At 54.8% G+C, this 25,835-nt stretch overlaps 1 protein-coding gene across 3 annotated transcripts in view; it reads right to left on the reverse strand.

Annotated features, from left to right (window-relative positions):
• Positions 1-2,363, reverse strand: part of COL6A2 (collagen type VI alpha 2 chain) — a 37,442-nt gene extending 35,079 nt beyond the window's left edge. For all 3 annotated transcript variants that reach the window (XM_081234236.1, XM_081234237.1, XM_081234238.1), the window contains exon 1: positions 2,250-2,363. The gene's annotated coding sequence lies outside the window, so the exon portion shown is untranslated. The remainder of the gene's footprint in view (positions 1-2,249) is intronic.
• Between the last annotated feature and the right edge of the window lie 23,472 nt (positions 2,364-25,835).

Genomic DNA, 25,835 nt, shown 5'->3' on the forward strand with positions numbered 1-25,835 from the left:
CCGAACTTTTGACCCAGACTCTGCTCTCCAAGGTGCAGCCCCCCACAGCTGGGATGCCCACCCTCCGTCTGCCCGTCACAGGGTCTACAGTGGGCCCCCGGAGGCTAACCGCAGGCGGGGCGTGGGGATGCCCGCCTGTTCAGATCTCCAGGGCGGATCTGCACCTGGTCTTTGCAGGGTGTTGCTTTCTGATTTGGCCCAATCCCAGCACATGCTTCAGGGCGGGGGCCGGCCCCCCAGGTCCTGTTCAGTGAGCAGCACCCCACGAACCCTGCTTCTTTGCAGGTGTGCCCCACACCAGGGTCCCCCGGCTTTGCACAAATGTTTGAAAGGAGCCACAGGAAGGAGAGACCCACTGGAACACGGGGCCGTGTTTAAAGGAAAAGAATCAAACTATTTGAGTTTTTCTTCAAATAATCACAAGAGCTAGGTTTCACAGCATTGTAAAGCACTCGTGGCCGCAAACACGGTCTCCCTATACCCTGTGCACCTCGAGACCTTGTTCTGCAGATGAAAAAGCAGCGCCAGAGAGGAGGCTGGGCTTGGCCCACACCCCTTGCTGAGGCCCTGGGAAGACCCCTGGGTCCTGCTCCTCTCCCAGGCACCGGCCCATCCCAGGGAGCTCATCTGACACCTGAGGGACCTCAGGCAGGCCTGCTGCACAACAGAGCTGCCTGTGCCGGCTGACGATGCAGAGTCTGCTGGGCGTGGATGTGCCCTGCCCGGTGCAGGGCCGCACTCCACCCGACAAGGTGACCCAGCAGGTGGAGCCTGGCTTTCACCTGGATGTTGCCTTCCCTGTAGTTTCCACTGTGGACAAGCCCAACAACTGCCCCCAACCTGCCACGGTCTTCACAGGCCTCCCAGGTCACTTTCATCAGCCCAGGGTGGCAGCTTCCCAGTGGCCAGAGTGGCCCAGTGGCCCACTGAGACCCACGTCCTGCCAAGGGTACACATCTGCGCCCCTTGCATCCAGTCCCTCCAGTCACCTATGCCCTGGGGGCCCAGGCCCTCTCCCCCGCCCAGCTCTCCTGCCTCGGAATGACAGGAGGAAGGCAGACCACTTTCCTCCCTCCTGGGAGCCCCCAGTGCCCGTCCAGCCTCCTGGCCCTGGTGAGGCAGACAGGGAATAAACCCCAACGCAAGATGGCCTCCAAGCCAGAACTCCTTTACTGGAAACAAAACCCAGGGAAATCTGTGTACCTCAACTCTCCTTCTTTTTGGGTGTCCCTCTACAAAGGCAGATCCTTCCCTTGGGGACAGTTGGGTGACCTGGGGGTGTGGGGGCCATCAGCTTTCTCCCTGGGTTCAGGGGACCATTCTCCGGGGCCCCGGGCAGGATGGCAGGCACCCCAGGGCGCCACCCTACCGTTTTTGGTTGTTGTTACCAGCATCAGCTGATACGCTCAGCGGCTGACCTCCCCAGCCCCTCAGTGGGTGCTGGGCCCTTTCCTGGGCTGTGCTGGGCCCGTGAGGAGCCCTGGGTGGGTGTGGGGCCCGACCAGCAGGGGAGCCGCCCTGGCACAGTCCGCCTGGGCTCCCACCTCCCTCCCTGTGTCCCACTCAGCACCCCCTTAGTCTCCCTTAGCAGACTTTGTCGGGGGGCATGCCGGTGCGCCCCTCCAGCCTCAGAGTAATAGGGACAGGCTGGCTCCTGCTGACTCCTGGGTAGGGTGGGGTGTGACCTGTGCGCTCCCCCTCCCTGCTCACCCCTGCTTCCGGGTAGCAGAGACCCCCTCCTCCCCTGCAGCCCGAGTGCCCGGGAAGCTGGCCCCTCAGAGTTCATTCTAGGGGCCAGTCCTTCCAGGGGGAGGAGGGACATCCGCTCCCTCTCAGCCGAGCCGAGGAGGGGGCCAGCACCCCTGGAGACCCTGTGCTCAGTTCCGTGGGGGGGGGTGGTCCTCCCATGGGAGTGAGCTGGGCTCCTGAACCTCCGGAGATGTCCCCGGGCCCGAGACAGAACCAAGCCTCCCAGGAGCGGCCAAGGGTCTGGCTGCAGATGGGGTCCCGGGCAGGGACGGCAGGCGCTGTGGCCTCAGCACCGCGCCGGGAACCGGGAGACCAGCTCGGCCCCAGGAGAGGCGGGGACAGACGGACGGGCCCCCGCGCGAGGCGCCCCAGGCGCGGACCCGGGGGCGCCGAGCGAGGCCGGCGGTGGAAGTGGGGGCACCGTGGCGGGCGCGTCCCCCGGCGAACGCCACGTCCCCGCGTCCCGGCGTCGAGGCGGACCGCGCTGCCCAGGGCCTTACCTGACCGCGCGTCGGGCGCCCTCGCCGGACTCTTCCCGAGCGCAGAGTCTCCGGGTCCAGTCGGTGCGAGACGGCGCCGAGTGGGCAGGGGGAGCGGCCGCTGCTAGACCCCGCCCCTGCCCCCTGCCCCCGCCCCGCCGCGCGCCCACAGAGGCCACCGGGGGGCGCTGCGGCCCCGCGCATGGAGGCGGGGCGGGGCCGACAGGGGACCCGAGGGGCCAGGAGGGGACCGGAGCGGGCAGGGGTGCGGGGAGTCTGGGGACGCGGCGGGAGAGCGGCCCCTCGAAGACAGGACCCCTCCCCGCCCTCGGACAGCTGCTCCGACTGGACGCCTGCCCACCTCCCTGCCTGCTGCCCGCCCCCGCCCATTTCCCCGCGACCTGCGGCGTCTACTCCGGGGCCTGGGGCGCCTCGGACTCCCCACTCACTCGCCCCTTGGAGGGGCAGCCCTGGAAGGCCGCAGGGTCCTCCCGTCCAGCGTCCCCTCCCCATGTCCCCCTTGCTCAGGACCAGCGAGCTGGGGTCTTCTTCCTCGTGCAGGGACACGCAGCTCTGTGACCCGCTGATCACAACGAGTGTCCCGCTGTGGGATCCCTGCCCCTCAGGGGTGAAAGGCCGGCCGGGGAGGGGCAGGGCAGCCAGGACACTGGGAGCCTCAGGCGCTCTGGGTGGGGAGCGAGGGCCTAGTGGTGCTGGCTGGGCCCCGGTTTCCTTGCAAGAACCCCACAGGTGCTCTTGGGGCTGGGCCCTGGGGCCACTGTGATGGCCCTACCTGAGCCGAGTCGGAGAGGGTGAGAAGGGTCCCTGTCAGGGCTGTGGTGGGGATCGCCACTCCCCCACCCACCCTGGAGCGGCAGCCCCCCAGGACCAGTGCTCCTCCTTGAGGGAGGGTGCAGGCGGGACTGGGGGTGAGGTCCCTGGACTCTGGGATAGGGCGTGCCACCGCCATCCTTGAAGGGGGCCCAGGCACCAGGAGATGTGGCTCCAGCCTCAGATGAGCAGCTTTGCACATCTCTGACTTAGCCCCTCCACCCAAGAGGAGAGAGACCCCAGAGCTTCTTGGTCACCTGTGTGTGCCCAGGAGGACTTCCCCACTGCGTGCAGCCCCGCTGGACTTCCTGACCACCTCTTTCCGTCTGTGTCCTGACTCTGGTGCAGCTGGGTCCCGTCTCCTGTTGGGATAGTACGTGGCTGAGTGGCCGAGGCCAGGGGTCTTTGTGTCCTCCGTAAGCCCAGCAGTCGTGACTTGCAGCAGAAGGGGAGGGACGCGCAGTCCTTGCAGCCTCGAGACAGGACGCCGCTGCTCTGCCAGCTGGAGGCCTTGCCAGTTACTCCTTGGCTCCACACGCTGCCCCTCCCGGAGCCCCTCAGGCTGGACCCCCATCAGTGCCCACTCCACCGCCCACTGCCCACCCGTCCCTTGGCGGCACCAGTCACGGTCTCCTCCCCAGGGGCCTTTCCCGTGTGGATGGGCGCCGGAACCAGGGGGCACTGAGGTGGGGGTGTGGCCGTGTGAGTGTGTGTATCTGTGTATGAGTGTGTGGGTGGATATACAGTGTGTGTGCTGTGTGTCTGTGTGCCAGTGTGTTGATTGTGGCAGCTGCGTGGTGACCAGGAACACGAGCCCAGCTTCCCTGCTCCTGGAGGGCTGCCGCCTGGGGCCCTGCGTGGTGCTGCCCTGCTGTGTCCACCTGTGCTCTCTGGGGCAACACTTCCCATGGGGGCTGCTCCCAGCGCTATGAACGCAGGCCCATTCCTACAAGGCCCAAATCCTTTAAGGGGCTAAGCTGGCTCCAGGTGTCCCTGTCAACATGGCCAGGACAGTCTAGGAGCTGCTCTGTGGGCGGCCACTCGCTTTCCCCAGCGCCCTCCCCGTGTCCTCCCAGGGGTCTCACCTCTGGTCTGAGGGCTCCCCCATCATCCTCAGCCTCCTCCCCTGGATCCTTTGCAGCCATTGCCCCAGTAAATTTCTAGTCACATCCCGCCTGCCTTGGTGCCTCCTTCTCGGAGGGCCCCAGTGGACACAGGAGTGCAGGGGGCATTGGTGCTGCCCCTCCCAGCACGGGGGACCCCGTCCCAGTTGGTGTGGTGGGGGGCAGGGAGCTCTTGGCACAAGGTGGAGGCCCAGTTGCCAGATTCCACCAGGGGTGGCCTGGGAAAATGTCCTGTTACAGGAGCGCCTTGCAGGTATGACGACTCAGGAGTCTGAAGGGGTCGGAGGTCTACCTGGCTAGTGCTGAGTGGCACCGACGGCCCTGCAGGGGGTAACGGGAGACTGAGGCAGTCAGCCAACCGTTAAGGGCACAGAGTGAGCACCAGGGGTCTCTTTGTCCTAAAGAGAGATCCCATCTCCTTCGGGGGGAAGAACTGAGGGCTGAGCAGCGGCTGAGAATGACAGGAGCACCCGGCTCCAGGCACGGTGACTGCTCAGCCATCGCTGGTCTGTGACGGTCAGGCCCCGGCCGAGTAAACCCGAGACCCTGAACCTGGGTGGGGACATCCGGGTGGAAGCCCTGAGGATGAGCTCTGCAGACCCCTGAGCCCTCAGAGCTTGCGGGGCCCCACTCTTCCCGGGTAGAGCCAGCACTTCACTGTGCTGGGACTTGCTGCAGGGGCCTCCCTGCCGCGAGGCAACAGATGCCCCCCTTGGAGGCAGCCCATCTCCTGGCTGCCAGGCCAGTGACTGGGAGAGAGTCCAGTGTAACCTGATGGGGACCTGTGGGCCGGGTCAGAAGGACAGAGGTCGTATGTCAGAGGAGCTGCGGGAGAGCCGGCCCACCTCCTGGCGCCGGGCAGCAGTCCTGGGGTTGGATTTGAGGGTCCTTGACCCAGAGGCCAGAACGGAAGACTGTGAAAGCAGGAATTCTCAACTTGGAGGCACTTACTCGGAACTTAGGATTTAATCTCCTGGCAAGTCTTCAGGTCACAGGGCACACTCAATTCTGGGATGACTCACAGAGGCCTGGAGAAAGTTCTGGCCCATAGTGAGCAGAATAGAAGTGCTGAAGCTGCCCTGGTAGATGGCAGAGGAAGGAACGAAGAGGCCGAGGGCAGGGCCTCCAGTGAAAAGGCGGGATCCCGACTCTGTTCCCAGACTTCACGAATTTCCCATCGGAACCACTGACTGCAGAGGTGGCCGGGCGGCCAGGAGGAAGGACCGGGCCACGCCTTGGCCAGTTTTTACTGTGAGGCTCCCCGATTCTCCCAAAGACCTACAGCATTTACTTGGGTGGCCCGGATGCTCTGGTAGGGAACTGTCAAGACGTTTTGAGGACAATTGGACACAGAATCTGAGTGGACACTGACACCTGGAGACCCACAATGTCACCATGGCCTCCCTGTTGGAGGGGGGGTTTACCAGCCCGCGTAATAAAAGAATACTGGCCAAAGTGTTGGTCAGACCACTCAGTGGTCATTTTCCTTGTCCCCAGGTGTGCAGCTGGCCACTGGAGTAACTGCACAATGGGCTCCCTGCCGGTGTGGTCACAGACAGCCCAGCAGGGAAGCTTGGACACTGCCCCCTCGTGGTCCCGAAGGTAAACCACAAACTACGGGTTGTCCTGGAGGTCACGACCTGGAGGATGCAGGCGGGGTGGGCTGTCGGTCTCTGTGGTGACAAGGGCTGCGGAGACTGGCTGGTCCTGGAGAGTGTAGACCCCCGAGGCTTAACCAGGGAGCAGCCCAGCTGCACCTGCTGTGCCAGGTGTGACACCCTTGTCGCAGGTTAGTAAGGCCGTAGATCAGTGATCACGTTCTTTTCCATCCTAGTTAGAAAAAGAGGATCAGAAACAGTTTGCGGTCACGTGGGCGGGACCACAGCGCTCATTTACGGTTTGGCCTCAGGGCTGTGCCAACTCTCCCCTCTGTCCTAACACAGTCAAGGAGACTGGGCCCCTGGACGTCCCCCAGGACAGGACATAGGCCCGTCGCAGTGAGGACCATCAGTCACTGGGCAGGACGGGCCAGGAGGCTGTGAGCAGAGGGCTTAGGACACGTGTGCCCAGACGTGGGAGGGGAGCCCCGTGAAATGCAGAGAGCTGCGCCTCAGGCAGGGTGTAGGGCCGGGGGTCAGGGGTGAGCCAGGATGTCCCCCCAAAGTGAGAGACGAGTTGCTGCGCCTGCGTCCCCTTTCTAGGAAGAAGCACAGGCCCGGCAGGCAGGCCTCTTGGGTTCTGAAGGCGCACGTTCCACTCTTAGGAATATCGCCCCACCCCGTGTCTCAGGTGACTCAGAGGCAGCTTTGAGGGGCGGGGAGCAGGCATGTCTGCGCAGCAGGCCTGCCTGGGTGCAGGCGGCCCTGCGCTTGGACCCCTGGCATCGGAGGTGTCTGTGGGAAGCGCCCTGCGGGCTTTGGGCAGTCCCTGGGCCCTGGAGCAAGGCCGTGTGTCTGTGGATGATCCTCACCTGTAGAGAGACGCTTCCCGACTCCCCAGCACGGGGAGCACCGGGGACACCAGGCTCCGGGGGAGGCTGGGCACTTTGCGGCCTTGCTGGGAGCCTGCGTCCCCACCCCGTCCTCCGTGGGGGGCCATCAGCACCCGCCGTGCTTGCGGCTCTGTCCGCCTCTCCAGGCGGTCGTGACAGCATCGGTCACTCGACGGCTTCCCGCCTCCTGCCAGACGCTGCCCGGCGCCCTCGGCTGCAGAGGGAACAGGCCCGAGGGCACAGGTAAACTTCCTGGGAGGAGAACCTCAGCCTGGGAGGCGAGGCCGGCCTCCTGCGCCTTTGTGCCTGCAGGGCAGGGCCCGGCTTCAGCGCGGGGAGGGGGCTGCTGAACCAGTAAATCCTGAGCCTCAGATGCAGGCTTTGCAGGGCCCCGATATTCTATGGAGATTCGTGTGGGCCAAGCCCCCGAGAGTTGCCCTCTGCGTCCAGCCCATCTCGGCTGGGGGTCTGCGAGGTGTCCGACCACCGGCGCCTCCTGCTGTGGCTGTATTTAGAGAGTTCTGGAGGCATCACTTAGCCTTTATGGTCCCTTGGGCCTGAGGAGCCTTCCCCTTGCTCCTGCACGGCTATTCCCCCAGGATTCTGAGGTGCAGAAGGATACGGAGGGGAGCCCGGGTCAGCCCCATCTCAGCCAGGTGTCCTGAGTCCAGCGGCCCTGGCAGCTTCGGCCCCGGGCTGCTGTCTGCACTGCCACGCTGCCCGATCCGTGCAGCATCCCGTGAGGGGCCTGGCTGAGGTCCGAGGCTGGGGGCTCATGGCCCTGAGGGGTGTCCGGGAGGGAGCCAGGTGCCAGGGTCACTCCTGTGTGTGGGAAGAGTGTGGGGGTGAGCAGCACAGACACACTTTGAGGCCTGGTGGGCCAGCGATTCCTGGAGATGTGAGTGTGCCCCTAGTGAGGGAAGGAGCTGCCCTTGGCTGTGGGCCCTGCCGGCCCTGCCCGAGGGATTAAGAAGTGCCATTTCTGGGACTTCCCTGGCGCTGTGGTTAAGGATCCACCTGCCAATGCAGGGGACACGGGTTCGAGCCCTGGTCCGGGAAGATCCCACATGCCGCAGGGCAACTAAGCCCGTGCGCAACAACTACTGAGCCTGCGTTCTAGAGCCCGTGAGCCACAACTACTGAGCCCGCAAGCCACAACTACTGAAGCCTGCGTGCGTAGAGCCCCTGCTCCGCAACAAGAGAAGCCACCGCAATGAGAAGCCCGCGCACCACAACACCGCTCCTGCAACTAGAGAAAGCCCATGTGCAGCAATGAAGACCCAGCGCAGCCAAAAAAAAAAAAAAGTGTTGTTTCCTCCTCTGCCCACGTGTTCTTAGGCCGTGGGAGGCCTTAAGTGGTTCCATGTGGACAAGCCCTCCATGGCTTTCTCATGCTCAGCGGCTCTTGTGGGACTATTCTGGGGGGGGCGGGGGGGGCTTTCACAGCCTCAGAAATGCATTTAGAAGAAGACTGTGGACTCACATTTTCCTTTCCTCACTCATGGGGCCGACAGAGTAACGCCACTCTCCGCTTTCCAGACTCAAAAATGACAAAACCCACCGTTAACGGGCGATGCCCGGGAGTCAGTGTGTCACAGTGTGTGTTCCAAGTTGGTGGGAGAGCAGCACCTTTTACGGTTTTAAGCCAAAGCTACCCCACTGGTCTGGATAAACGTAGCGGGTGTTGGGCAGCAGAGTGCTTGTATTCATGACAACCTAGGGCGCTGTGACAACTTGGCATGGGCCGCCATTCACATCTGCAGTGCGAGCCAGGACAGAGGGGGACCCCGGCGAGGGGCCTGCCTGGGGCCAGGACACCGGGTGGCAGGAAGGCTGGGGGACACGTGCTGTTGGGCAAGAGCTGCCCCCTTGATGGAACGAGGCTTGTGAGTGCACGGTGGCCTCCGTCCAGCCATGCGACGCTCCTGAGGGTCCTTAGTTCCCCTGCACATCCGGTCATTTCTCGGGAAGTGAAGCCAGCCTGAGGATAGCAGCTCCCCAAGGTGGCATCCACAGAGCTCCCTTCATACACCTGATCTAATGGATCCTGTGTCATGAGCGCCTCGCAGACAGGAGATTGATGCTCACAGGGAGGACAGGTGGGGGAAGAAAACCTGAGAAGGTGGCGTGGCCTTCCTGTGCCAGCAGAGACTGAGGTGCATGCCATTCTGGGGGCCCTTTCAGTTCAGTACCACACAGGTGGTCAAGAGGAGGCGTAAGTATTCTGCGGCATTTTGTAAACTAATGCCATTTGGTTTAGATGTACTCAGAGGTGAGGGAGGGGAAATACCGCCACCACTGGTGGGGTGAGAAGGTCAAGACCCAGCCTTTGGTCTATAGCTGTTTTACTGTCGCATACCTCGGAGTGGGGCTCTTTGTATTGACCCTGTTGGGCTTATGCCGATTCCTCTTTCGAGTCTGCAGTGTGTACCTTCTATCGGTTTTAGAAAAGTCTTGGCTGCCAGCTCCTCAAATACAGCCTCTGCTCCGTTCTGTCTTTATTCTCCGTCGGGGCCTTAAAGTTTACATGTGTTAGACATTTTCATCATGTTCCATTTATCTCTTACGCTCTTTTCTGTGTTTTCTATCTGTTTTTAATTTGTCCTTCAGTCTTGACCATTTTCTATTGACCAATTTTCCAACGAATTTATCCTCTCTTCTGCTGTGTCGTCTAATCTGTTGTTAATTCCATCGAGTTCTTACTATTAGTTACTGTATTTTTAATTTTTAGAATTTCTATTTGATCTTCAATTTCTAGATTACAGTTCTCTTATTCAGTTCTCTATCTTACCTTCCAGTTTCTCGAGATACTAACCACATTTATTTTAAAGTTCACGTACGATAACTCCAAAACCAAGTCTACTTGTGGATCTTTTTCTCTTGTTGGTTTTTTTTTTTCCCCATAGAGTCATATAGTCCTGTCTCTTGACTAACCTGATGATTTTTTATTAAATGCTGGACATTATTAGTGAAAGACTGTAGAGGTTCTTCTTAATGTTATCTTCCTTTTTATAGGATTTGATTTTATTTTGGTGGGCAGTTAGTTTAGGCCTGGATTCCTTTCTCCAGTCAGGGATTGATATAATTCAAATCTAGGTTTATGCCTTTGTGAAGACTGGTATATTACCAGTTCTTCATTACTTTTAGAGCATAACTTTCTAAGTGACCCAGTTGAGAGCCTGGTGTATTTACCAAGGCTCCCATTTCTTTGAAGGTCCAAAATTCTAGGTGTTGAACTGAGAGAATAGCAAAGGCTATGCATAGCTTAAAAAAAAAAAACAGATTTATTGAGGTATATTTTACATAACACAAAATTCATCCTACTCAGGTATGTAGTTCAGAAGGTTCAGTAAGTTTCAGTAAATCTGCTGAGTGGTGTCATCATCATCACAAATCAGCTTTAGAACTTTTTCGTCATCCCAATAAGAGCCCCCATGCCCTTTTCGAGTTAGCCCCCTTTCCATCCCTCAGCCCCAAGAAACCACTGGTCTACTTTTCTCTATACATTTGCCTTTTCTGGATGTTTCATATAAGTGGAATCATATACTATGTGGGCTCTTGTGTCTGGCTTCTTTCACTTGGCATGATGTTTTTGAGGTTCATGAATGTCATAGCATGTTTCAGTAGTTTATTCTTACCAAAGCACAGTCGTTTTTCTTGAATAAAATCTTCAGATTGTTGTAATCCTTTGGTTAATCTCCAGAGCTCAGAAACAGTTAATTTAGATACTTTTGCTGGTGATTTCATGGCTTTTAAGAAGGAGTAGGTTCACAGAGGTCCTCACTCCACCCTTCCGGAAGTCCCGCCTTTGACTTTTGTGTAGGGATTCTGTGCCTTGCTAAATTCACTGACTGGTTCTTGCAGCTTCTTCTGGGTAGATTCTGTAGAATTTTCTAAGTACACAAACACATCACCTGTGAATAGACAGTTTTACTTCTTTCCAATCTAGATTTCTTTTATTTCCTTTTCTCACCTTTATGCACTATTTAAACCTCCAGTGTGACGTCAAGTAGCAGGAGTGAGAGTGAACACCTGTATTCTGCTCCCACATTTAGAGAGAAAGTCTCCTGTTTTCATATGAAATGCAACATTAGCTGTGGGGTAATTTTGGCTTCTTTGTTGGTGATGTTCTTTATTAGGTTGAGAAAGGTACCTTCAATTCCTAGTTTTCTTACAGTATTTTCATAAACAGGTGTTGTATTTTGCCAAATATATTTTCTGCATTTATTGAGGAGGTCAGATGGGTTCATCATCTTTATTCTGTTAATATGGTGAATTATATTGTTTGATTTTTAAAATTTTTCAACCAAAATTGCATTTGGGGGATAAACCCACTTGGTAATGGTATGTTATCTTTTTTCTAAATTTGTAGGTTCAACTTACTAATGTTTCCTTAAGGATTTTTGTGTCTATATTCATGAAGGATGTTGGTCTGTGCTTTTCTTTTAATATCTTTGTCTGGTTTGGGTATCAGGGTAATACTGGCCTCATAAAATGAGTTGCGAAGTGTTCCCTTTTCCTCCATATTTTGGAAGAGTTTATACAGGATTGATGTTACTTCTTTCTTAAACGTTTGATAGGATTCTCCAGTGACGCCCTCTAGGATAATGAATTTATTTTCTTAATAAATGTCAGGCTATTTCTTCTTGAGTTAGTTTAGAAAAATTTGTGTCTATCAAGGAATTTGTTTATTTCATGTAAGTTGTCTAAATTTATTGTTATAAAGATGGTCTTTATATTTCTTTTCTTCTTTCCTTTTTTCATTTTTTTGAAAATGAAGTGGAGAGAGAATTCTCTACATTAGTGTTTAAGAACCAGGGATAAAACAAATCTGAAATCTGTAAGTCCAGGGTCTTCCGAGCGTGATTCCTATTGTGTTGACAGTTCGGTGAGGACTTTGCTTATGCTTCTCTCTTATCATTGCGTTTCTTTATTGTTCCTTATTGTCTGTCTAGTGTCTGTTGGATCTATAGTTATGTTTTCTCTTTCATTCCTGATATTAATAATTTGTGACATCTCTCCTTTTAAAAATTAGTATATGTGGAGTTTTATCAAATTTATTGATCTTTCCAAGCAATCAGCTTTTTGTTTTGTTGATTTTATCTTTCATTTGTCTGTTTCTTACTTCAGTGTTTCTACTTCAGTGACTTCCCTGTGTGGCTAGGCCTGTCTCTCTGTCTGAGATGATGAACAGTTCCGTTCAGGTCAGTCCGTCTGGGAGATCAGTGCCTCTGGCTGGTCCATGATGACAGTGGTCAGGATCATGGGGCCAAGGCACACAAGTGACCAGTCATGAAAGGCATGACTCCAGAGTCCCACCTGTGCCCTGTGATGCTGGCCAGGCCTCGGAGTCACCCGAGCTGTGGCTTCTCCTCTGTCAAAGGGATCTTCCTAGCACTTGTGTCGACAAGCTGTCCCATGTACGTGACTCTGCAGGGTGCCAGAGTCAGGACAGCATTTGTTTGTGACTTGGCCCCTCTGGCATCTTCCCCTGCTCACCTGGCAGATGTTAGCACCACTGGGTGGACATATGTGCTGTCTGGCATGATCCTGTGAAAGCCGTCCAGCTGAGCCCAGGAAGCACATCTGAGTGTCCCATATGGGAAGGAGGAGAAGAGCCCAAAATGCTTCTAACAACACCCAGCATCCATCCTGATGAGCCCTATTCTCACATTTTTAGAAATGCACACTCACGCTTGGCAGTGAAACTGCGTGTGCTCCCGTGTGTTCCCTATTTTCCCACTGGCATGGCGACTGGCTCCTGCCTGGGCTCACCCCTGCTCTTCCCACTGTGCCTCTACTGCGTCGGGCGTGAGGGGTCAGCGCCTTATCTGGTTGGCAGCCCCCTCCATGGTGCCCACCCGCTCCCCACTCCTCCCGAACGGCTGTGGCCTGGCCACCCTGGATGGCGAGAGTTTGCAGATGCAGATGCTGGCAACACGGGAGCCGTGGTTAGAGGTGAGGGGGCATCACAGAGCTTGGGACAGGGCCCTGGGTCCTCTCCCACAGCTGGATTGCAAGGCCTGGGGCCACAGCTGACCTAGGGTGATTTAGACCCAGAGACTGGACACGGACTCTCAAAGTCAGGCTGCTACTGCTTAGATGCCCATGGCCTAACATGGGGACGGGTCAGGAGGCGGAAGGGCCCCCTGAGCACAAGGTGCAGCCCAAGCATCATCAATAAAGCACCCCCTGCTTGGAAGGGACCTCAGGGTCCCCTGGAGGGACACCCATTTCACGGCCCCCCCAGCTCCTCCCCTGCAGGGCCAGGTCTCAGTGACTTCTGAGTCCTCACCACCACCCCACTTGTACTGCGAGGTCCCTGTGATCAGAAAGGGTGACGGTGGTACCAGAGCCGGCCTGGGGCCCTGCTGGCTTTCCCTGGGATGAGAGCCTCCTGACGCTCGCAGACCCCTCCGCTGGTGCGCGCCCACCCCGGTGCCTCCAGCCCCTCCTCTCTCCGTGGCCGAAGCTGGGAGGGAGGCCCAGCAACATCAGCCACAGAGGAGGGGCCCTTCCCTTTGAATGGAAGCGCCTTCTGGCAGGAAGAAAATTCAAAATTGTCTGACAAATCAAGCCTTAAACAGAACCAGCTTGTCTGAGGATTAACAGCCTTGAGACGCGGAATTCCTACAGACCTACATGTAGGGGGTGAGTGGCTCTGTGGGCGGCGACTGGAATGGATTTGAGAGCTGGAAGGGACTTCAAGAGAGCCCTGATTCCAGGGCTCAGGGTAACCGCGGTGTGGGATTTTCTGAAATGCCACAAGAGCCCTATCCAGTTCCCCTCAGGTCAAGGGCTCCCGGGTCGGGAGGGACCCAGGCCACTGCTGCCACCGCCCTGCCCTGAACGGCCTGGGGGGACGTCCAGCCCTGCTGAACAGGCCCGTCCTGGTCACGAGGACGAGGTGGAGGGAGGCCAGCGACATGTCCCCCCACCTCCAGTCAGTTATTCCACACACTTAGCCCCCCGGGCGTGGGGACACGGTGGCAGGTGTGGGAGGGGTGCTGGGGTCACTGCTTCCACCTGGGGGGCGTGGACTATGCCCCTCCTGAGGGCAAGCCCTCGCCCACCCGGGAAACTGACGGGGAAGTAGCCCGGCCACCCTCGAGCACCTTTCCAAGCTCAGGTCCAGCTGCTGAGTGTCTGGCCGGGCTGCTTACTCCTCTGGCTGCAGCCCGGCTACCCCGCCCATCCTGCAGGGGCCTGTGCCCATCACCACGTCTGAGCCTGGCCTGTGGAGAAGCCCCACCCCGGCCAGCTCTTCCTGGAGCCCCCTTCCACCAGCTCCGAGACCCCCTTACGTGGTTACCCCGGCCACCCTGCCCTATTCCAGGTCCCTGGCAGCCTGTCGTCTCACTTGGCCTGTGTTTGGTGACCTGGCCTCGCCATTCTGAGTGGCCTTCTTGGAGGAGGTTCTGGTCCTCTCTGTCCTGCCAGATCCCAGGTCCTCCCGAGCCCTCTCTCCCCACTGGTCCAAGTGGCTGCCTGGCAGCCAGGAGTCTCAGGCTCAGCATCAGGTGGCACATGGCCCCAAAGTGAGAGCCCCCAGTGCCCTGCCCAGCTCTGTTGTCGAGGTCTGGCCTACAGGGTGGGTCAGGGCTGGGAGGGTCTCTGGGACCCAAAAACAAGGTCCCCTGGGCCGGTGGTCAGAGGGAGAGAGGGGCAGGCAGCTGCTGGTGTCCCTGGAGGGCCCAGCGGTGCCCGGAGGACGCAGCGGTGGGTCCTAAGTGAGTGGGTGAGGGACCAGGTCACCCCCTGCAGGAGGAGGGGCAGCCACTTGGCCCTGCCTGCTCACTCCAGGACTGACCTTGGCCTCCTAGGGGCTCTGCCATGGTGGCCCAGCCTTCAGCACTGTGGTTGGAGCAACGACTGGTGCAGGGCAAGTGGTTGCCAGGGTGGGTGGCCAGGCTTGTGGACCCAGAAAGCCATTCCTGACACAAAGCCCCTGAGGTCCCCGGCCTCTCAGCCTGGCCTCCTGGGCTGCCCTCCTGGGCCTGGGCTCTTGCACAGCCCGTGCTGGACGCTCACGGTCAGCCTCTCTGGGCCGCATGGTTGCAGCATGGCGGAGGGATGGCTCCCCGCTGGACCTCGGGTTCTGGGCACTGAATGGTGGGCGGGGTCTCCAGAGTCCGCCTCAGTGCGCGAGCCGTCTGACCTCCGCCCACACACGGCGCCGACGGAGAGCCGGACTCCCGGAGCCCCACCTTGTCTGCCGCGCAGCCAGAGGCCGGGCGGTGGCTCTGCGCTGCCTCAGTCTCCCCGCCGGTACAAAGGGCGGGCACGTCCTGTGAGGAGGTCAGTGAGACACAGCACATGCCCCGGCTTTCAGCTGAAGTTCTCCAGTCCCTCCGCCCGAGAACAAGGGAACGACCCACGAAGGGAGGACGTTGCCACCCCTTGTGCCGCCAGCGGAGATTCCATCAAGCAGTCGGTCCTGGACGCTGGTCAGGTTAGATCCGCCTGCCCTCGAGCTCGGGGTGCACGGCCCGCCCAGCCCTCTTGGGTGGGGTGCCGAGAGAGGGAGTGCCAGGAATCTGGGCGCCAGAGACGTGGTGGCCGGCAGGGATGCTGAGGCCGGGCCCTTCCCCCTCCTGCCCGCTCTGGGCCCACCTCTCAGTCCCTAGGGTTGGGGACCAGGGAAGCATCACACTGCTGGGGACAGACACGGCCACAGCCCTCCCCCGGGCCAGACGACTTGGCCACAGCAGCTCCTGTAACAATGTGCTTTCCAGAACCTGGGCCGCTGAGCCCTATTAGTCACTCCAGAAAAACGTTCTGAAGGTAGTTGGGTCCAGGTGAATGTGTCATAGCAAATTTATCAGGATGGAATTCGGGTTGTTTGTGAGTAACTGTGGAAACAGAGAAACGCCCACATTTTCTGCAGAACCAGCCCGTGTCTGGTACCCGGTGGAGATGAAATCATTTGGCCGATGTCTCTGTGTCTCTTCCTCCGTCCTACTGTCCTGGAGAAGTCGCTCTACGCCCCATGAGGGTTTGGGGGGCTGTGTGGTGGCTGTCTTGGCCTTGCTGCCCAGGAGACCTGCCCTTTCCGGCGTCCAGCTTGGAGGCCAGCTCTGTCCCGTGGCACAGGATTCTGAGATGGCCCCTGGGCCAAGCCTGAGTGCCACGGCACGTTTGCAGCATAGCTGAGGTTGCTAATCAGCCGATCTTAGGATGGGGGACCATGCGGGTGGCCTGACCCGATCACACAGCCCTTACAGAGCTGAGTTCTCTCTGGATGGAGCCGGGGGGATTCGGCGTGAGGGAGGTGAGGGCTCTCTGTTGCAGAGATGGAGTGACCTCGTGGCAGGATCTGAGGCAGCGGCCAAAAGACCGAGTCCTACGGCCAGAGAGAACTGAACGCAGCCAGTGACCCGAATGAGCCTGGAAGAGGGTCCTCAGAGCCCCCGATCTCACCCTAGCTCATCTGTCCTTGCTCTCAGCGTGTGAGGACAAGCCAGCCTCCTGGGCTTCTCACCCAGAGACAGTGGGCTAAGGGTGGGTGCGTTTAAGCCGCAGTTTGTAGAAAACTAATATGCTCCCTGGGGCTCCCTTCCGCTAAGTCCTCGCAAGGCTGGCAGCCTCTCTGCATCTGCCCTGCAGGTTTAGCTGTTGTTTTCTGATGCCACTGGACTCAAGGGCTGGCATCACCCGGCACCCACTGAACGTGCTCCAAACTCCCAGAAAGAAGCTCACATTCCAAAGACATACAGATGCCAACAGGTACAAGAAAGGTGCCCAACACTGCTAATCATCAGGGCAATGCACATCAAAGCCACAGTGAGGTATCACCTCACACCTGTCAGAGTGGCTATCATCAAAAAGACAAGAAATAAGAAGGGCTGGAGAGGGTGTGGAGACCAGGGAACCCTTGTGCACTGTTGTGGAAATGCAAACTGGTGCAGTCACTATGGAGAACAGTATGGAGGGTCCTTAAAAAACTGAAAATAGAACTACCACGTGATCCAGGAATTCCACTTCTGGGTATTTATCCAAAGGAAATGAAAACATTACCTCAAAAAGATATATGCACCCCCATGTTCATTGCAACGTTATTCACAATAGCCAAGACATGGAAGCAACCTAAGCGTCCACTGATGGGTGAATAAAGAAGATGTGTTATATATACACAATAGAATATTACTCAGTCATAAAAAAGATGGAAATCTTGCCATTTGTGACAACATGGATGGACCTAGAGGGCGTTAAGCTGAGATCAATTAAACAGAGAAAGACAAATACCGTATGATCTCACTTACCTGTGGAATCTAAAAAAAACAAAACCAAACAAAAAAACCAAGCAAAAAACTGAGCTCATGGATATAGAGAACAGATTGGTGGTTGCCTCAGGTGGGTGGCGGGGTGTGGGCAAAATGGGTGAAGGGGTCAAAAGATGCACACTTCCAGCTTAAAATGAAAAAGTCACAGGGATGCCATGTACTTAATAATAGGGTGTTGCATATTTGAAAGTAGCTAAGAGAGTGGATCTTGAAAAGTTCTCATCATAAGAAAAAAATTTGTAAGTATGTGTAGTAATGGATGTAAACTGGACTTACTGTAGCAATCATTTTGCAATGTATGCAAATAATGAATTATCACATTGTACACCTGAAACTTATTTTAATGTTATGTCAATTACACCTCAATTAAAAGAAAAAGAAACTCATGGCTATTCCCTGCTCACCTGGTAGTGCGCTCTAGAGCTGGGAAGCCAGAGGCCACGTGGGTGTGGCCAGGGCAGTTAATCTGGACCATCCTCCAGGGAATGAGAGCAGATAACACAAGGATGGGGTACAGAAGGTGCTCAGGCCAATGGGGCAGGTTTAGGAGCAGGTGGCACGTGTCCTGTTTAATCCCCTTGGAGCACGCATCCCATGGTGCACACACACCCCATGATTTACACCCCCATGGCACATACACCCCACTGTGCACATATACCCCATGGTGCACACACCCCATGATTCACACCCCCCATGGCACAGACCCCAGGGCACACACCCCATGGTGCACACCACAGAGCAGGACTGATTTGCTGTGAGCATGAAGGCTGCTTTTCAACAGGGGATGAGGGAAGGCCATGGGCTGGCAGGAGGGACTGGGTGCCCTTTCCATCCCCACTGCAGATGGCCTGCTCTCTGCTGCGTTTTCCCAAAGCAGAGCCCCTGGAGAGGCCTGGGGCAGGGTCCTGGGAGTCCTGAGTGGTCACTTCAGTGAGCTGGGATCCCACGCCCCTGCAGGCGTGAGGAGCTGGTGGAATGTGCTGTGTGCACGTATGTAAGTGTACATGTGTATCTATGTGTGTCTGTGTGCATGCATGTGAGGGAACGTGTGTGCATGTATGTAACTGTACACGTGTATCTATGTGTGTCCGTGTGCATGCATGTGAGGGAACGTGTGTGCATGTATGTAAGTGTATGCGTGTATCTATGTGTGTGTGCATGCATGTGAAGGAACGTGCGTGCATGTATGTAACTGTACCCGTGTATCTATGTGTGTCCATGTGCATGCATGTGAGGGAACGTGTGTGCATGTATGCATGTGTATGTATGTAACCAGGTGCTCTCGGGAAGGATGAGGAGCTGTGGTGAGCCCTCTCCTGGAGTCAGGCCGGACGTGCATGGGAGCAGTGCCTTCTAGAATATCCCGGCTGGATGAGATCAGCTCAGTGGCCTACACATGTCAGCCAGACTGAAGCGGGGGCTCACAGGAAGTGAGCCCCCAGTTAAAAAGCCCGTGTGAGCTGGTGGGGGAGGGTGGCGTCTGCTCCCTCTGAGTCACACGCGGGTCTGTTTCTAATTACGGTCCCTCTGGCACAGAGCCTGCCGTGTGGGGCTGGAGTCTGGGAGCAGCTCCGCGTAGCCTCCTGGATGCTCAGACCCACAGGGGCCTGCATCCCTGTCCACCCTGGGCCACTGAGAGGGCTGGGATGGGGGAGGTTGGTGACCCGACAGGGTCCGGTTGCACGGCAGCTGCGTCGGCACTTCTGACCCCACATCTGGGACACCTGGCCTGGACCCTTGGTTTGGTTGATGAGTTGGCAGCGTGGAGGGCCGGGGTCCCTCCTGAGAGCACAGGGCTGTGGCTGCTCGGGGCTGCCTCTCCAGCCTGGCGGCACCCGCTCCTCTCTGGGGCGCCCCTGCGGCACTTTGCAGCCACACTAGGTGGTGCCAGGACCCGCGCTCTTCATTTCCTTACAGCTCAGCCTTCGGCCCTGGGGACCACGGCTGTTAAATCTCTGTCACTGTGAATTTTGGACCCTCTCCAGAGAATCCCAGGAGGCCCCTGGGGGCAGAGGCACAGGCAGGGGGCAGTGGGGCCTCTGCTGCTGAGAGCCAGGGACATGCCCTGCCCAGCCCCCAGGCCCCAGTGGCCACAGCATTTTCTCTGCCGGGGACTCTTGGGGACAATGGATGCCCCTTCTGCTCTGACTCTGTGCCGGAGTGGGGATTCCAGGAGGCTGCGGCCCAGGTGGCCCTGCTGTGGGGCCCGTACACCTGCCCAGCCAGGTGGACGTGGGTGGCTCTCGTCAGTTCCCCTGCCAAAGTCGCCTTTCCCAGGCTCATCCTGGGAGCAGGATCTTTCCAGAATCTTCCACCTTACCTTAGGTCCTTCTAGCCCCCTCAGGGACTAAGCCTTTGAAATACGAGCATGGAAAGAATCTGTTTGCCCTCCTTTCTGTATTAGTTGGAGCAGAAGGGCTGGAGGTGCATCCGATGGGGAAGCAGCAGCACAGGGAACCCATCCGACACTTCGGACCGTGGCAGCCCCCGTGGGCTGTGCAGGGTGGTCTGTGGTGGCTGCCAGGGCCGAGTCGTGGAGAGGAAGGTACAGGATGGTGATCTGGTCCAGGAAGAGGCCAGAAGGATGACGAGGTCTTGGCCTGTCACTGGCTCCTCACCCCCAGGCTGTGCAGCCTTGGCAAGAGTATCAGTCAGGGTTCTCCAGAGGAACAGACCGTAGGATCTGTACCTGTATTCATATCTAGGCCTATAGATCTATAAATAGATCTATATACAGCCTATAGATCTACAGGGTATTTATAGATCTATAGATCCTGTATATAAATATGTCCTATAGATATATGTATAAGGATCCATTTATATACAGATATACATAAGAGGAGATTTATTATAGGCATTGGCTCACATGGTCCTGGAGGCCGGGAAGCCCCACAGTCTGCCCTCTGTAAGCTGGAGGCCCAGGGCAGCTGGTGGTGTACTTCAGTCCAAGCCCAAAGGCCTGAGAATTGGGGGGCTGATGCTGTAAGTCCTGGTCTGAGTCCCAAAGCCCAAGAACCAGGAGCAGCAATGTCTGAGGGCAGGAGAAGGTGGACGTCCACTCAACAAGGGAGAGTGAGTTACTCCTTCAGCATGGGCCCGTTGTCACAGTTTTTTTTTTTGCTGTGAAGCGAGCAATGTTGTGTGGAATGCGTGATGGATAAGGTGTTCTGTAAGTCCATGGGTGGTAGTTTGGCAAATCTGAACCTACGGTGTCTATTCCTATAAGGACAAAATGCTGCCCTTTCCGTGATCAAGTGACCCAGTGTAATCAACCTGCCACCGGGTGGCTGCCTGCTCACCCCAGAAGTGGTGCCGTATCAGGGGCTCGGTGTTGGTCTCCGCTCCTGGCAGGTTGGACGCTCAGCGGTGCTAGTGGCCAGGTCAGCCTTGGTGAGTGGGGGCCCACGTGTTGCTCCCCACACCCCGCCACCATGGCTACTTTGCTTAAGAGCCCATTGGGCAACGGCAGGGCTGGCCAGGAAAGATGCTGAGTGGTACTCACAGGACAGGTCACCTGTCCACTTGATAATTACAATCCTCCTGCACTGAAGTCACCCTTTGGGGAGCAGTCTCACGGGACATAGTGTCTTCACATTTTTTCTCCATTTAGAGAGGTCTATCCATATTCCCCTTTCCCAAATTTCTTTGTCACCAGTTTTCCAGTCATGGTCCTTCCAAGACCCTGACTGTCTAGCCAAACCACGGGCTGCAGCTCGTGAACTGGTGTATAACCACACAGCCGGCCACTTCTCCTTCTAAGCGAAGTGCGCAACCAGGTGCGTGGCCTGAAGTCCGGCTCCCTGGAGGGTTTCCCTTCACCAGGTCTTCGGGGGATGTCCCAGGGCGAGGCTGTGGTCCCGGAGTCGCCCACCTGTGGGTGCTCCCGCACACCATGCAGAGCCATCTGCAAACCAGGCCCGAGTCCTGTCTTCCTCTGTCATGGATCCTAGGGAAGTACATTCCCCACAAGGCCATAGGCGCTGACTGGAGAGAGAAGGCTGAGGAGCAGGCGTGGGGACCGTAGGCATCTGAGCCACTTTCTCATGGGACTTCCCTGTGCCCTCAGGGCCTGCTCAGGCCCCTTTCACACACACCACTTCCATTTGATGATGAAGTGCTGCCGTGCATCTCCAACTTTATGGCTCGGTGGGCCAGACAACACCTGGTCCACGACGGGCCGTTCATGTCTCACGGTAACGCGGTGGCCCACATTCGCATTCAGTTTCAACTAAGGCCCAGTAGTAGGCCAACCAAGAGCTGTTTCTCAAAAAGAGAGTACTTGTCTGCACAGGGTGGCAGGGCCTTGCTCCGAAGCCCTCAAGGCCTGCACCGCGATTCACCTGCACCAGAGGCTCCAAACAGCTTCCTTTCTGCCACTGCCGCTTCAGGCATTGTTGGATCTGCTGGATCTGTGGTGCAGGACAGAGCAGCTTGCCCCGCAGCCTGGACCTGCGAGGAGGCTTCTCTTGTTCTGGGCCCCACTCAAAACCAGCAGTTGTGCAGGTCACTTGGTACATGGGCCTGAGTAGCAGCCAAAGGAGGAATACGATGCCTCCAAAATCCTAAGGGGCCCTCAAGGCATCATGCCTCTTTCTAGGTTCTAAGAGGGGCCTGATGCAACAGCTTACCCTTCACCTTAAAAGGGATATTTCAGCCTGTCCTACCTTGCTGGACCCTAGAAATCTCACTGAGGTAGAAGGTCCCTGAATTTTTGTTAGATTTACTTCTCACCGTCTGACACGCAAATGTCTCACCAGTAAGTCTGGAGCAGTGGCTACTTCTTGTTCAATAGGCCTAATCAGCATAATATCATCAGTGTAATGGACCAGTGCGATAGCGTGTGAAAGGTAAAGGTGATCAAAATCCCTGTGGACTAAGTTACGAGGTAGGGCTGGAGGCTTGACGTACCCCTGAGCTAGGTGGGGGAACTTGTATTGCTGTCCTTGTCAGAAGAAAGCAGACTGCCTCTGGTGGTCTTTATTGACAGGGATGGAAAAGAGGGCATTTGCCAGATTACTAGCTGCATACTAGGTCCCCAGGGAGTTAGTTCTGGGGTTTCTGGAATTAGCTCTCTAATCTGATTTGCTTTAAAGCCACTAAAGACTATTTTCAGTCGTCAAGGGAGCACTGATAGTCCGTGGCGTGGACGTAGAGATGACAAAACACCTGCACTGGATACCCCTCATCAACCACTTATGAAAAACAAAGAGCTGGGTGACTCTGGATATGATGCTTTCAAACATTTGGAAAACTAAGGCACATAAAGACATTAGCTGGTCACTCCTAATATCACTGGACAAAGCGATGAAAGAAAAAGAAGAGCTCAGGAATTCAAATTCCCAGCTCAAGCTGTGCATGATGATCTAAGAGCTTCTGGATTTGTCCTGAAGGATATGAGGGGTGAAACTGCTCAAAATCAAATGCAGAACCTCACCCATGTGATCGTCTGCATTACAACACAAGCTGAGCTCCTAGCCTCATAGAATATCTACTGTTAATGTGAGGGCATTAGATGTGAAGGAAATGGGTCCTATAAGCTGGGTGGGGATGTGTGGGAAGACGCTGCTGAAGCTGTGGACATTAAGCCCCTAAAATCTGGTGAGTCTTCTTTGTCAGTGGAAGAGCCCTCTCCAACCCAGCAGAAACGGCCTTCTCTGCAGAGTCTTCATCCATGGTGGTATCTGCCTTCCCACCTTCAGCTAAGGGGGTTGACCCTGCAATTCCTGGGGAAACCTTAATGGCCTCCCACAAGACAATGCTGATTGTCCTCAGGACCCACCCCACTGCTCTTCTTTGCTTCTAGACCTATAGCTAGACTCAAGTCCCAAGAGGCCCCTAAAGGTAAGGAACAAAGTATGGCACAAGAGGAAGAGTGCTACATGCACTCCAAAAGAACGACTTGAGTTTTCTAGTTTATACAAGCAGAAATCCTGGAACAGGTGTGAGAACGGGTCCTAAATGTGTGGGATCATGATAGAAGGAGTATAAAACTGGACCAGGTCAAATTTATGGATATGGGTCCATTAAGCAGAGATTCTGCATTTAATGTTACTGCCCCAGGAGCTAGAAAGGGCTCTCAGTGTGTTTTGTTGGTTGATTGGCTGAAACATGATCCAAAAGATGGCCCACCCTCTGCAACTTTCAGAAACGCCTGACCTCTCTTGGTTGAAAGTAGAGGAAATGATTCCAAAGCTTAAGGAGATTGCAATGCCCGAGTGCATTTGTCATTTAAGACCTACACATTCATCCTGGGAGGGTCCAAAAGACATATCTTTCACTACCACTATGAGAAATGAATTTGTGAGGGGAGCCCCAACATCCTTGAAGAGCTCCTTGATAATTCTTCTCTGTAGCCCAGACCTTATAGTGGGAACGGCAGCCATCCAATTGGAAAACCTAAATTCAATAGAGTATTTGGATGCTGGGGTGTCAGGGGCCAAGTGGTAGCTTTCAATCACCAAAGGCAAGATGGGCATGGTCCCCATAACAACAGCAGAATCAAGAAAGCAATCAGAATTGTCTGCTTCACCTAGACCTACAGCACTGGCTGGTTACTCGTGATGTTCCTGGTGAGAAATACATAGGAAGTCTACTAAATTCCTGCTTGCCCTGCATAAGCAGAAAAGTTCTAGCTCAATTGAACAAAAGTCTAACTCAAATCATAAAAACAGAGTTATGTCCCCTCAGTCAATTCCCAGACTTGAGCTAGTTTACAGACCCAGAACCCTTTGGATGAAGGGGAGGCCACGTTCCCTTGAGGAGGGACCCTGGCACACTATCCAAAAGTTACACTGTTAATCTTTCTCCCAGTCTTTCCTCAAAGGAACCTAGAGCCTTTTACCAGAGTAACTGTGCTTTGGGGAAAAGTAAATAATCAGACGTTTTGGGGGCTACTGGATAATAGCTCTGAACTGATTCTGATTTCAGGAGAAGAAAACGTCACTGTGGCCCCCCAGTCAGAGGAGGGGCTTATGGAAGTCAGGTGATCAATAGAGTTTTAGCTCAGGTCTGTCTCACATTGGGTCAGTGGGTCCCTGAACACAACCTGTGGTTACTTCTCCGGTTCCAGAAAGTATAATTGGAATAGACATACTTAGCAGCTGGCAGAATTCCCCCATTGGTTCCCTGACCTGTAGAGTGGGGGTTATTATGCTGAGAAAGGCCAACTAGAAGCCATTAAAACTGCTTCTACACAGGAAAATAATAAATCATAGCAGTACCATATCCCTGGAGGGATGCAGAGATTAGTACCACCACCAAGGACCTGAAAGATGCAGGGGCAATGATTCCCACCACATCCTCATTCGACTCTCCCTGCTGGCCTCTGCAGAAGACAGACGGGTATTGGAGAATGACAGTGGATTGTGGTAAGTTTACTGAGGAGGTAACCCAAACTGCAGCTGCTGTACCAGACGTGGTTTCATTGCTTGAGCAAATTAGCACATAGCCTGGGACCTGGTGTGCAGCTATTAATCAGGCAAATGCCCTTTTTTCCAACCCTGTCAATAAAGACATGAAGGTGGCAAAAGAAAAGTCTATGACTCCAAACAAACAAACAAACAAATAAATAAGGAGTTCCCTAGTGGGCTAGCGGTTAGGATTCTGTGCTTTCACTGCTGTGGCCCGGGTTCAATCCCTGGTCATGGAACTGAGATCCTGCAAGCTATGTGGCACGGCCAAAATAAATAAATAAAGAATGAATGAATGAATGAATAAATAAATCAATCAAAAAGGAAAGTCCATGACTTAAAAAAAATTTACTGAGGTATAATTTACCTCCCCTTATTGCACCAATTTTAAGCGCAAAGTTCAACGAGTTTTGACAAATGTATACACCTCTGTAACCAGCACTCCAGTCAAGCTTTAGAACATTCCCTTTGCCCCATTTGTGCCCACCCTCACCTTCAGACAAACATTAATTAAATTTCTGTCACTGTAGATTACATTTACCTTTTTCCTGAGTTCCACATGGATAATATAGGACTCTTTCTTCACCAGCATAAACTTGTTGAGATTCATCCATGTTGTGTCAATCTGTACACAAAGGATTGTGTCAATCCTTTCTCCTGCTGTACGGCACAGTGAGCTCAGCTCAGTGCTCTGTGATGACCTAGATGGGTGGGATGGGGGAAGGGAGGGAGGTCCAAGAGGGAGGGGATATATGTGTACATATAGCTGCTTCACTGCACTGTAGAGCAGAAACTAACACAACATTGTAAAGCAGTTATACTCCAATAAAAACAAAAAAGTAGTTGGTTCCTTTCTGTTGCTGCACAATATTCCATTGTTTGGGTGCACCACGATTAGATTATCTAGTTTCCTGCTGGTGGACATTTTGGTTCAAGTTTTGGCTATTTATAAATAAAACTATAAACAATATATAAATAATACATAAAATATAAACCATATATAAATATTTGTGTCAACATATATTTTCATTGTTCTTGGGTAAATACCTAGGAGTGCAATTGACAGGTCATAGGTAAGCATATGTTACACTTGATAAAAAACTATAATTTTTCCAAAGTAGTTGTACCATTTTGTATTCCTACTAGTTATTTCACATCTTTGCCAACATGTAACATTGTCAGTCTTTCAAATTTTAGTAAATCTAGTATGTGAGTGTGTAGTAGTATCTTATTGAGACTTAATTTACATTTCTTAGATGACAGGTGATATCGAACATCTTTTAATGTGCTTATTGACCATTTGTATATGTTTTTTGAAAAAGTATCTATTCAAATTCTTTACTCATTTTTTATTGCAATATTTGTATTCTTATTACTGAGTTGTAAAAATTCTTTAGATATTTGGGATACACGTCTTTTATCAGCTATATGCATTGCAAATATTTGCTTCCAGTGTGTGGCTTTTTAAA

Source organism: Mesoplodon bidens (assembly GCF_964165515.1).
Source record: "Mesoplodon bidens genome assembly, chromosome: 5".
Classification (NCBI taxonomy): Eukaryota; Metazoa; Chordata; class Mammalia; order Artiodactyla; family Ziphiidae; genus Mesoplodon; species Mesoplodon bidens.